Genomic DNA, 13,524 nt, shown 5'->3' on the forward strand with positions numbered 1-13,524 from the left:
GATTATCATATTTATTTGTAAGGAAATAACAAATAATTCAATTCAGTCAAGATCTGGAACTACTTCATATAGCTATGCTAATAATTAACACCTTAAAACATCTGTCAGCCAATCAGACTCAATCATTCAACAGAGGCAAATCATGTTAGATCAGTACAGGATCCATTATACAGATAGAGAATCTGTTAATACTGAGCATATCTACAGGTCAATAGTAAAATGTAATGTCTATTTAAAGAGTTCACTGAGGATAAACAGGATATCTGACAATATAGTCCTCCCTTTTTCCTAGTCCAGCAATCTGAAGATTTTGTATATATAGTTCAACACGTCAAAGATACCAATTATTAAAATAACCAGATGTTACTTTCAATTAAGGCTGGTATTTACTAGGGTAGTAGTGACACTCCACAATATACAGATCAAAACAACAGCTAATGCCCAGGGTAATAACTGTTTTGTTTCAGGGGTTTTATCCATTGGTTATCCATTTGCTAGAGGCAGACCTGAATAAGTCACCAGACCACGTTTCATCTCAAAATCAAGTAAAGATTGCCTTTATAAAGTAGATTTCCATTTCATGGTGACTTTAAATTATATTTAAAAAAATGTGACTTCAAAAAGTAAGTGAGCACTATAAACAAATAATATAACCAATATATTTTTTTTAAAGAGAGAAAGCACAGGGAATGAGGAATATTTTAAAAAGAAGTTTGTTAAATGAATTCAAATAAAACAATAGCTACTTTTTAAATCTGAGATAAAATCCGGACAATTTCTGTTAACATTAGTGCAATATGTTTTATAGATGTGATGATATACATGCATGGATACCTGTGTATACGTGAGAGGAGCTGAATCACCAGCAAAACTCACTCAGAAAAAAGTTCTAAGAAAAGTTCTGTTAAGTCTGCCTTAAGTGTCCAAATACTTTTTGGGGCAACTGTAGGCCTATATTAATGACTGTGTTTCTGAAATGGTGCAGTTCTTCAACACTATGCAGAGTACATACTGTATGCATGCACGCACACACACACACGCGCACGCACACACACACACACGCACGCACACACACACACACACACACACACACACCTCAACACTACACAACCACCAAACATCTGACTCACGTTCTTACACCCTCAACTTCAACATCTCTCTGACATTATTAACAATAGATCAATTATTCTGTCATACAGAGAACGCTGCTCACCGCTTCCTGGTGGAATAATGCTGCTTAATACTCTAAGTTATGATTAATCTGACTCAGCATCTCTCACTCTTCCCGACAGAGATGACTTCACACTGCAGTCAACAGTACGAGCGCTACCACTGGCAGGAATATAAGAGAAAGGGGGAAAATGCAAGAACAATCGATTGGTTTATAAGTGGAAATAATAGATTTTCTCTGAGTGCTTTTTAAAAGCGTACAAACAAATACACTCTTTCTTTCCTCAGTTCTCTCACCCTTTCTTCTCTTTTACTCCTCCACATAATCCCTCATTCCCTCCTCCTGTCTGTTTGCGCTTTTCCCCCCACATGGGCTGATCCACTCTTCATCAGCATGCAAAGCGGTTGGGTTCCAGCTGTGAACAAGGGATTGAAATGGAAATAAAGGATAGCAGAAGAGCAGATTACACTCCTCCAGCACACGTTTTGCCTCTTGGTTGGAGAAATTGGGGAGAAGGGTCAGAAGAAAAGGTGGAAGGAAAGAAAGGGTATTTAATTCAGGTCAGAACTGGACTACTTAGGCTGTACAATGCAGGACACAACACACAGAAGGGCACTAAAGAGGGCAATATTTGTGTACTTAAGCTGCTGAAAATTAAAGAATGAACAGCATTAAAAGAAAGTTCAAATGGTAGTTTAAAGGCAGCTGTAAGGTCTTGAGCATTAAAGCTAATAGAGGTAAGGAACAAGTGTACATATTTCGTGACCTTAAGAAACTAACCATACAGTCGTACCTATGCTGAACAGCCAAAGAAACTCATTCTGCAATAAAGTCAGGGCTGGAAATGAAACAATGGGTCAACAAACGGAATAAAACATGCTATTGCATTTTTTTTTTTTTTTAAATCAGGCTGCAAGAGCAGAGTGGCAGTTATGCTTGCAGGTTGCAGGCCACTTTAATGGGCAAGAGTCTTTGTACTCACCCAACCATTACTCCCATAGGGCAAGGAATAGTAGCAGTGCATTGTTATTCATGAAATGCTGTGTGTGCTGTGCTACAGATTTAAAACACAGCCAGACATGAGACACAGCTGTAACAGAAGCACCACGGTTGTGATGAAAAATGAAAAAGAGGGTCATTCATATATCAAAAGAGAGGGAAGCACGACTCCCCATTACTGTAGAGGAGAAGAGCCTCAGGCAAACGCATAATGTAACACTAAATGTCTGTCTGTTACATTTGCGCAGCCTTAAAGCAGGTTCAGGACTTTCATCTGCTTCTGAGTATGCAGATGACTTTCTGAACGAGACAAAGTGAGATGCAAAGTTATATTCTCTAACACGGTTTCGCAGAAATTATACAAGTATACTTTAAACTCACATATTTCCATTTCTGCTGTTAGTCATTTTCCTAATTAACCTGTAGTGTAGCAGACACCTCACTTTCATTTCACAGGTTTCAAAGTCTCTTCTGTCCCTTTGAAAAGACGACGATAGGGAATGCAATACAGCCTGGCATGCTAATGGATCTCAGAGCAATGACACAATGTCTCCTTTCTGGAACACTGTCCCAAAATTTCACTGTCCTGACTTTGACTGTAGCATTAGCATTCCATGTGAGCTCTCTCCTGAGCTTTCTCCTTCAAAGGCACGGGGACAGTCAGTGTTCTGTAGACAGTGGTCTCAATGTCTCACGGTGGCTCCGCACTACCTGATGGACAAGCTCTAAGACTGGAAGATAAAAGATCTCAGACCTGGTAACTCTCTCTCCAGCTCACCAGCTCTCTCTCTCCCAGTTCTGATACAGCTCAACTGCATGAACTGCATACAGACTGTAAGAAATAACAGGAAATAGATTGAGAAATGGGATGATTGAGAGAAATTCATTGAAAAGACTATTACTGAGGCCTACCATACAGTACCATTCGAAAGTTTGGGGTTTAGCAAGATTTTTTATGTTGTTGTTTTTGAAAGTAGTCTTTTATTCTCAAGGCTGCATTTATTTGATCAAAAATACAGTAAAAACAGTAATGTTGTGAAATATTATTATATTAAAATACATTTTCTATTTTAATATGTTTTAAAATGTAATTTATTCCTGTGATGGCAAAACAGTATTTTCAGCATTATTACTCCAGTCTCTAGTGTCACATGATCCTTCAGAAATACTAATTTGGTGCTCAATATTAATGTCGAATACTGTTGTGCTCCTCAGTATCTTTGAGGAAACCAAATAGATTTTTCAAGATTTGTTGATGCATAGACCGTTCAAAAGCATTTTGAGCATTTATATGAAATATATATATATATATACCAGTGTAAAGGTCTTTACTGTAAATCTTTACTTACTACTTTACTTTATATTCATAATGAAAGCTATACCTGATTAATCAGCGAAACAGCAAGCCAGGCGGCAAGTATGAATATGACTGGAGGTAGGAATAGCAATGAGCCTTTGGTATAGGGATCACTCGGGTAGCAGTCTCCCCTACTATCCTATCCCGCGGTTTAATAGACAAGGCTTAAGCAGTTAGTCCAAAATGCAGCTGCTAGAGTTCTTACTAGGTCAAGAAAATATGATCATATAACACCAATTTTATCATCTCTACACTGGTTACCTATTAAGTTCCGTATCAATTACAAAGTATTGCTACTGACCTATAAAGCCCTAAATGGTTTAGCTCCTGTGTATTTAACAATCCATCGCGCTCGTTAAGATCGCTAAATTCGAGGCTTCTGGTCGTACCTAGGTCCAAGTCAACTAAAGGAGGGAGGGCGTTTTCACATCTAGCTCCTAAACTCTGGAATAGCCTTCCTGATATTGTCCGAGGCTCAGACTTGCTCTTCCAGTTTAAAACTAGATTAAAGACGCATCTCTTTAGCCAAGCATTCACATAATGCATCTCATACCTTTTATACTACATTTATATCAGATCAAATGCATTCATATTATGAACAGCAGCTACGCTAATTATTTCCCATCTGCCTTTTTTGTGGATAATAACTCAAACAGAGTTCGTCAGCTCCAGTTATGTATCCAGCCTCTCATTGAGACTTCAGATGCCCCAACGCCTGTGAAGAGATGACCCAACGCCGGCGATATGTTATGCCCTAAATAAATACATGATTAACTAACTGTATTTTTCTATGTACATTTCTGAATGCATTGTCTGTAAAGCTGCTTTGAAACAATATGTATTGTGAAAAGCGCTATACAAATAAATTTTAATTGAATTAAGCTAGTCCCGGACTAAAATGCATGTTTGAGCTTTTTTTAACTGAAAGCAACTTGCATGCTTATAAAAGCTACTTAAACGCCCTAATTAAACTAAGGTTCAAGCCTAATCCTGGCTTAATCTAAGATCTGTCTGTGAAACCGGGCCTATGTCCTAATTCATGCCCAAAGGTAGCTTTCTTAACTTGGAATGAGAGTTAGCAGTAAGAGAGATAATCTTGCAAGAGAAATACACTGTCACACACACATTTCATGTACAATTCTTCACCACTGCATCCACCCATTATGAGGCTCTCCCACTTACACACGCAGCATGCCTGAACTCTGAAAGGAATGAGGGTAGAGAAAAGTGGGAGAACTTTGCCCAAAGTAAAATATATATATTATTCCATTCAACACATCGCTAAAGCTGGAGAAGAACTATCATACCATCAGCACTGACCAGCCATAAATAATCCATTCCTGTCTTTCTAGAGAGTTCACCCACTCTAATAACCCTAACTCATGCGTGTCTGTTCGGGCTGCTCTGACCAACTGCAGGGATCTGGACTGATACACGAGACTTAATAAATAACTGCAGGTATGTGCATGGCTTATGTTCACATTCCTCTGGACACTGTCCGAAGTAAATATTTAATACCAAGGTGTTGCAAAATTCATATTCCTGCACGGAGGAGTGGGATGGTGGATGTGCATTGTCTCCATAAGTGAATGGGAGAGGAATGGGCTGATAGGAGTAAACGCGAGCAGGACTCTGGGTCAGAAGCTGTTAAGATAAGACCACACATACTCGGGGGGATCAGAACAGCTGAGAGCTTATAGTGAACAGTGCTTTGAGTTGAAAGAGGGGTGAAGTGATGGTAGCCATTGAAGGGGGGTGGCACAGGTGAGAGAAATACAACAGAAATAGGAGAGTTTTCTGGTTATCTTTTTTTTGTGATTAGATAAGAAGGACTCACTTGTTTAAGAGCAAAAACAGAGACAACCCATAACAAAACCCAAACAAGCTTGTGTGTGACTGTTGGCTATTTGGATGGGTGGGAACAGATTATCCTTCAGAATGTAGATGTTTCTGATAAAATCATGTTTCAAGAACACATACTGTGTCATTTCAGACCTTACTATATAATTCACTTTGGATTAGACGCATCTTCTGGATTTACCAGATGTTTACATACTCATAAGCCCCTTTCACACAGAGATTCCGGAAAATACACGGATAAAGTGACCCGGGATTTGACCCGGGTTCGTTTGAAAATGGTTCATTCACACTGCCAGTGATTTGCCGGAATCAGAGAGCGCGTTCACACACAACCCGGGTATGTCCCGGATAGACGCGTGACGTTATGATGTGACGTATAAGGTGGCGAACGAACGATCTCAGCTTCGGCGCGGATTGCAAGGAGCTCTCGGGTCTCTGCTTCAGTCCAGTTTGCAGACATCTTTTCGTTCTTTCTTGTATCGATGACGAACACAAACTTTCTTCTAACAGAGTAACAGAGTCGCACGATAACTACCACATTGCGAAGGCTCGTGCATCATCACTACGACACACCCCTTACGGCATTTGTCCTGGCTTTTGTTCACACAGCGCGCGTTCCGGGTCTGAACACGGCAATGTTACTAGGTCCCCAACCCGGCATCGATCCCGGCATTAAACCCGGGTCGTGTTTGCGTTCACACAGAAGGCGTTCCGGCAATTTGCCGGCAATTTGCCGGGTTCAAAGTGCTGTGTGAATGGGGCTATAGATGCATGCCTCCTTAGTGGCTGTTTCTATGGGCAACTATACACAAGCCGTCTGCCATATCAAAGCTGGTCAAATGTCCGTGAACATTCGAAAGCAAGTTGACTGAGCGTCTGCAATCGTAGTTAGACACATGTATGAATATCTATATCTGCAATAGACTTCAGCAAATGATTTTGCTAAATTAACACAATACAACAAAACAAAGGCGTCAGCTAACACAACATTTAAAAGTTACCATAGTAAAAGTAAAAATGTTCAAAGGTACCATGGTAAAAACCTGTAATATTGAGTTAATTAGGCTAATATAAAAACAAAAGCCAACACATTCTCACCTGTGAAAGGTTATAGCATTTCTTCGAGTTTTTTGGCTTTTATTATGAAAATGTGTGCTCCAAAACAATGACAAAAATCACATTTAGAAGATATAAGCATTTAAAACTTACAGTCTCTCACTTCCGCCAATATGGATAAATGATTTTGATGATATCACTCTGCACTTCAGCTTCTCATAAGATTTTCTGTCCAATCAAATGCTCTCTAGAATCTGAAGCATCCTGCCTCCTACATTATAGCCACTGAAGATGTGACTGAAATCGGTCAATTGTTCAAAATGGAGTCTGGTTTCAAGTTAGTGTCACGTGAACCGCCGCAACGAACACAGTCCGTTCCAGAGATACGATAGCACAGAGCGGATCATATGTGCGAGTCGGCGCATACCAGAAAAGGAATCGGACCCATTTGAATTCTGCACAGAATGCTATATTTTACAGCGATATTGAGGAGTTTAAGAAGAGAAACAGTGTGAGATTAGGAGGAAACTACGGCTTTACCGAGCTCAACGGCTCAAGCCGAGCTGTAGTATAAACAAAACACTATTGGCTATTTTAAAAAAGGGAGAGGAGCTGATGTCCTGCCCTGTCTTCCTGTTTCAGTGGAAGACATGGAATAATGTTGCGCATTTCAAGGCACTAGTCGGCCTTTAAACCTTGGCGGTTTCACAACCAGAAGCAACACAATGTTGTGTCATCATTGATTCTTACTGTGAGTGACGACACGCTGACCGTTCTAAGATGGAGCGCGCGCCAACGTGTCTGAAGTGGTTAAATGTGGCATCTATACATATTTTTGTACACAGCCTACTTATCTTAGTCAATCTCACCTTTATGAATGTGTGTCTGTTTTCTTTCTCATGAGATTTAAAACTTGAAGACCCTCGAATATTACGATCTCCTTGCAATGGACCCCGTGCTGAAACAAAGACAAACAGTGTGATATCATAAGCAACAGTTATGCAAAATGAAATGGCTTTTCAGTTTATATTATGAATATATATATAATTAATATTCACTGCAATCTTAGATGTACAAAACTGAAAAGAAACATTTTCAATTAAATTTGATTTGTTTAGCTTTTTTTTCCCCGAATAAATATTGTTCCCAAACAGAGAATAGTGCCTTAAAACCCTCCCCTTTTACTTACGGATCCTGACAGTTTCACTCTACAAACAAACCACAATGTTCCAAACAATGATCCAAACATTTTCACCTGAATATGATACAACAGGGAAGAAAAGATTATTGCAACTTCCATAATTGCAGCTAAATGTTAAAAGTAGTGATGGGAGAAACAAACATTTCTAAACATTGAATCAATTAACGAATCATAGCCTAACATTAAAAATTAAGTGTCTGTAATGTGCACTTTTTTATTGTGGGGCTTGTTTTATAGAGAGCTTGGTAAATCAAGCCAATAAGAGACTATTAACTAAAACTCTTCCTTTTTATTAGCCTATACAAATGTGTCCACTGAACCATCGAAAAAGTTATGACGTAACGAAGCCGCGTTTTTTGAAATCGTGTGGTTCGAAACAAATGATTCACAAATGTTTCGAAGCTTCACAAAGCATGTTTCTGAATCACCCATCACGACAAGCTCCATCTTCTAAATCCTTGCTGCATGCGCTAACAGACTGTCTGCTGTCTGCAATGTGTTGTGTTGATTGGAGGATTTCTGGGTCGTGCGCTGCTTCCTCAAAAATAACTGTATTATCAGTGAAGTCTCAAAGCCACTCAACACCCTTCCGCAAGGATAGATTTGTGACAGCGGGTCAGGATGACCGGGCGGGTAAACGCATGGAAAAAATCCATAAAAAGATTAAGATATAATCAAATGTTCCTGTTAAACAAAGCTTTTGTTTGGTTGTGTGTTTGAACTGTTCTCCATTTATACAGAGCTCTTCCATTTCACTGTTGAAGTGTGAGTAAATATAATTTTTCCTCTGTCCTGGCCATGGGTAATCTAATCTTACCGTCCACTGGCTGAAGTAAACAGCCATTGTTGTTGGTGTTGAATATCTTTCTGAAAAAAGAAAAGCAAACAGATTTGAGTAGGAACACTCACAAAACACTTGCATGGCTAGTTTCCTCTGGGGTCTATTGAAATGCCAGTGAAAACGAGTCGAGCAACGTTAAATATGACGGCGCCTTTACAGGAAGCACAACTTTCTGTTGAGACTCAGCGTTCTTTTCCATTCGACAGCGTGGCATCTCACTTTCGAAACGAGCGTGGTCTTTGTGAATGTTCCCTGAGACTGTCTTTCTCTCCGACTGTCGCTGACACTCAGCTTCTGCGTGGCGTCTTTGTTAATCTACCCATCATGCTCTGTATGTGTTTGGGGCAGGTGGTGTAGTAAGTCCTGGTGCTTTTGTGTATTAATCTTCTGTGTGGCTGTGATGTCTCCCTGTGTGTGTGGCACAGCCTCAGGGCAGACAAGCCTGTGTTGTCTTTACTCAACAGGCACATGGCATGGCCTGCTCCCTTGGACATAACACCTGTTTTGAGGCCAAAAGGCGAGCTATGAACAGATGCATGTTAGAAACACTGTGTTTGAGTGTGTCTGTTTGGCACTTGATCTGGGTTCAGCCAGACATAGCTAGTCAAACACCTGTCAAATGATGGACCAGAGCAGAGTCAAGTTTAAAGGAAGAAAAACTATTAGGAAGATACAAATTGGGGCTGGTAATTTAACATGCCAATTTGGTAGGATTAGACAAAATATATTTTTTTATTAATTAGCATTACATATTAATATTAATTAGCATTCACATAAATAGACATATTGCATTTATACTTTATTATATATTTAAGTTATCATTTCATTGCAATTTGACAAATTTAATATGGTAACCATATTTATATTTAATAAGGCATTTTCCAACCATCAGAGCAATTGAAGCTTGAAGTACCAATTCCACAGTAGTATTCGATTGATTATTCTACTTTTCAGCCCTAGTAATAAAAACAACTCTTCAAACATAGTTTTTTGAAAGAATTTTTATTTAATTAATAGGTGTTTATCTAGCATCCTTTCTTTCTTAAATTATTTGAATAATATTACGTTCACACAGCAGCAGAATCTGAATCCTTAATGGCTTATGAAACAAAGATTTTTTTTTAAAAAAATATAAAAAAGTAAAGGAAAAAATATTTCCAGAACAAACACTGAAAATGGGGCCGTTCCACAGAAAGCGTTTTTGCACTACACTGCATAATTTTCCGTTGTTTTTCAATGTAAAAGCAAGCTAGACGGACGTCTTAAACCATTGCGCTCAGATCTCACTGTTTAGCAGTGTCTAAGAACGCTGCGTTAAAGTTAAAAGACGTTCAACTTTTAAAAAACACATAGACCTTGAGCTTTTTTTCATTCCAATGACCTGCATCTCACATTTTAAACAGCAAAAACGCGCTCTGTGTGAACCAGCCCTGGCTGCAATCCAACGCTATCTCACCACCAATTCGTACAAATTCGTATTAGTGAGTAAAATGTGACACGGGTAGGTAATTTGTACGAATTCATATGAATTGTGCAACTCGTAAAATATGTACGATGTAGCAAGAATCATACAAATTCATACGAGTAAGGTCGTATGAATTCGTAAGCCACCTCGTAAAATTCAAATGAATTGCCGTGAGGTTGTGCAATCTCATAAGATTGACAGATTGTCCCGCCCTCTGGCCAGTAAACACATCATCTGAGATGTCAAAGGTGTTTACAGAGATGTTTACAATCATGATCCCCTGACATGGTTGTAAAGCGCTTTGGGTGTACAGTAGTAGGCTACATATGAAAGCTCTATATAAATGCCTCATTCATTCATTCATTCAAAGGAAACATTTTTTTTATTAAAAATTACGAGGGCACAGGGCACATGAATAAATAAGAATTTTTTTGATGATGATGTGCACAGATAAATCATTTATAATAAATACAATATTCCATAAAAAATAAGAATTGTGCATTTTGATTTCATGGTGACTTTAAACAGGAGTGAGCACAATAACTTAATTATACAATGTTGTAATTTTAATTGTAGAAATTACAGTTTTTAATCTCCTCTGTATACACCCACAGGCTCGCTCCATTTTGAAAACAATGCCCTAGAAAGGTAATAGACGTGAAGGCTGCAGGGCTCGGGGTTGTCGGCGGCGGCATCGTTGGAGGCCAAGCAGAACTCAGACAGTAGCAAGTGAACAAACAGCAACACCTTCTAAACCAGCATTCTTGACATTCTCCTCTATCACTCAAAGACATGTTTATCTTTCTCTCTTGCTTCCAAATTACAGGGTAGAGACAGAGAGAGGAGTGGTTCAGGTGCTCCCAAACAGCTGGCGAGTTGAGTGGGGGATATGAAAATGTTATGAAATGAGTCAGGCTATCTCTTGAGAGATGAAGGGCAAACGCAATAACGCCAATTATGTTGATGACTGATTTTGTAAAAAGAGATTCTGTATTTACACGACCATTGATAAACTGCCGCGGAGCTGCATTGTGGACACAGAGAATGAAACAGCTTCCCAGGGAACATCTGAACAAACTTTGTGTCAAGCAAACACAGGACAGTAAACAACACAAATCGGCACTCAAACACAAATCACCCGGGGAACATCTCAACTGTATGCAGTGACACCGACGTGAACAAAATGTATTGATATAATTGTATGTTTTGACGGTATGTTATTTATTATGTAAGAAACATAACTTGTTTCTTTCAACTTGTTACATTTTTTCCTTAACGAAAGTAACTGGTGCACCAGGAGTAGATTTTCTTTTGATGCAGCTCAGCTTCGCGGTCCATACAAAACTTGATATTTGCTGCCATCTGGCGTTCATTAACCGTAGTTAGCCTAAAACTAGGGTTCATACCAAGTTTTTGCCACTGGTGAATTTATTTGCCGTTCTTATCCAGCCATGAGCCATTAACAGTAGGCTACATTATTACTTTATTGGCGATTTGATGTCCTTGTCCCCATTAGCCTACAAAGAATGTATTTTTCGCTGCATGCCTAGTCTTTAGCTAAAATCAAAATAGCATAACTGCTATTTTTTTCTTTAGCAGAGACGCCCACGTGATTGTTATCAATTAATAACCTAGGCTACGATAAAAAACATTTTTAAATAAAGGTTGCTGGTTCAGAGGAGCAATTTGTTTACATTAAGCCATCCATTTAGCTGCTCGACCCAGCGACCTTTATCACAAAATGCAAGATTAAGATTCCCAACTCTCACGCATTTGGCGAGAGACACGCTTTCAGGCTCACTCTGCCCAAGTAAATCTCACGCCAAATTGTCATCCCTGCTTTTGGTATGAAACAAAGTCTCAGCTTTCAAATGTTGTAAGTTTTAATACAAAATTCAAACACGTACCGTTTAGGAGCACTAATGGGGCATAACAGATCTCTTGTAGCGCCTCAGTTGAAGTCAGAGCCATTGGAAAAACATGCTTTGACCTCGCCGGCGTCGTCGACACACGGTCACGTGGTTCATGGAGCTCTCATTAGTTACAAACAAACCAGCGCTGTCAGGAGGATACAGGTGTATATGGTGTCTGTATATGCAGACATTTTTAGTAAATATTGCAGCAATGTGCATTGATCATTACGTCGAAAACACTTATAATACCATTTTATTCTGGAAGCAACATTAATGTTAATATTTTTCTTGTTGGCTATAAATAAAACCCTCTGGTGTTCATTATTTATCATTTTTCAAATTATACACTTAAAATGAATACATTGTATCCTATTATTTTAACAATACTCTAAGCACACAAAATAATATTAATGAATGCAAGAAAATACTGAATTTAACCAAAGTAAAAAAAAGCAAACTGCATTCAACTAAATTTTTCCTTGTACAATAGGCTATATACATTGTGAATTGATATTGAATCAAGATCGAAATTGCTACGCATACAAAAACACAAATTGGCTCATACCAACTTACTACCTTTATTCCATTAACAAATACAAGTTTTGGACTGCTATTTAATTGCCTAACCTTATTATAGGACTATTAATTCAGTGTTATCAATATTCTTGCTATCAATGTGCATTTAAGTAAAACAGAATGGTACAGTGAGCCATTTTTGAGAAATAAACTAACTTGGTTCACATTCCTAAAAATTTAGGTCCGGGCTTAATGACTATACAGGCAAATGTGGGTCCCATGGTCAAACCATTGTATTAGATAACCAAAAAAATAAACTTAAAAAAAAGGGATAGTTCACCCAAGTTCAACCCTCAAGTTGTTCCAAACCCGTATGAATTTATTTTTTTCTGCTGAACAAGATATTACTAAGAATGTCATTAATTAAACAGTTGATGGACCCTATTGACTTCCATAGTAGATTTTTTTTCTCCATACCTGGAAGTCAATAATTTGAGATTTTCTTGATTGGGGAAATTAAAAATGATTGGTTTTACTTTTAATATTCAAAGAACAACAGTTCATACAACAAAAATGGGGGGGGAAAAACATGATCCACCTTCAGCCAAAAAACTGAGCAAGAACATTGCCCATAGTGTATATGTACACACACCTGTAATATAATTATGGGATGATTTGAGCACAGGTAGAGGAGAGAACTCTTGCTGGAGAAACAAACCAAATGGACTTTATATCATACAAGCCCACATGATGGCACTGCAACCATACAGGAAACACAGTTCAGCTCAAGACACAGCGGTTTGACTGCCATGCATTTATCCATTAACAGCTCCATATTCCTCTGCCAAAACCAGCAGAAGGGAAATAAAGACACTTGTCTTAATGAGTTATTCAATCAGCATCCATGCCAAGTTACACAAATCCAGCCTTACTGTTCAGACTCTAGGAAGATGCAAGCAACTTGCCTGAAGCACCTGAGACTGAATTAATGCAAAATATGATTTAAACTGAAAACAAAAAGAACATCAAGTTAATAATGATGGAGGGAAGGGATGATTTTTTTCAAGAACATTAAGACAATGTCTTTAGCATTATTTTATTTTTTTAGCTTTTGTCCCTGAAGGAAAAACAAAACAAGACAGTGG

The 13,524-nt window shown here is 38.5% G+C and overlaps 1 long non-coding RNA gene across 1 annotated transcript; it reads right to left on the minus strand.

Moving 5' to 3' along the window:
• Positions 1–2,563: 2,563 nt before the first annotated feature.
• On the minus strand, positions 2,564–11,940 carry LOC307005699. The gene is made up of 4 exons (XR_013799318.1): positions 11,858–11,940; positions 8,462–8,511; positions 7,313–7,401; positions 2,564–3,002 (listed from the first exon to the last, which is right to left on the minus strand). It is a non-coding gene; the product is annotated as an uncharacterized lncRNA (long non-coding RNA).
• Positions 11,941–13,524: the final 1,584 nt, after the last annotated feature.

The sequence above is a fragment of the Phoxinus phoxinus genome (assembly GCF_949152265.1).
Source record: "Phoxinus phoxinus genome assembly, chromosome: 10".
NCBI lineage: Eukaryota > Metazoa > Chordata > Actinopteri > Cypriniformes > Leuciscidae > Phoxinus > Phoxinus phoxinus.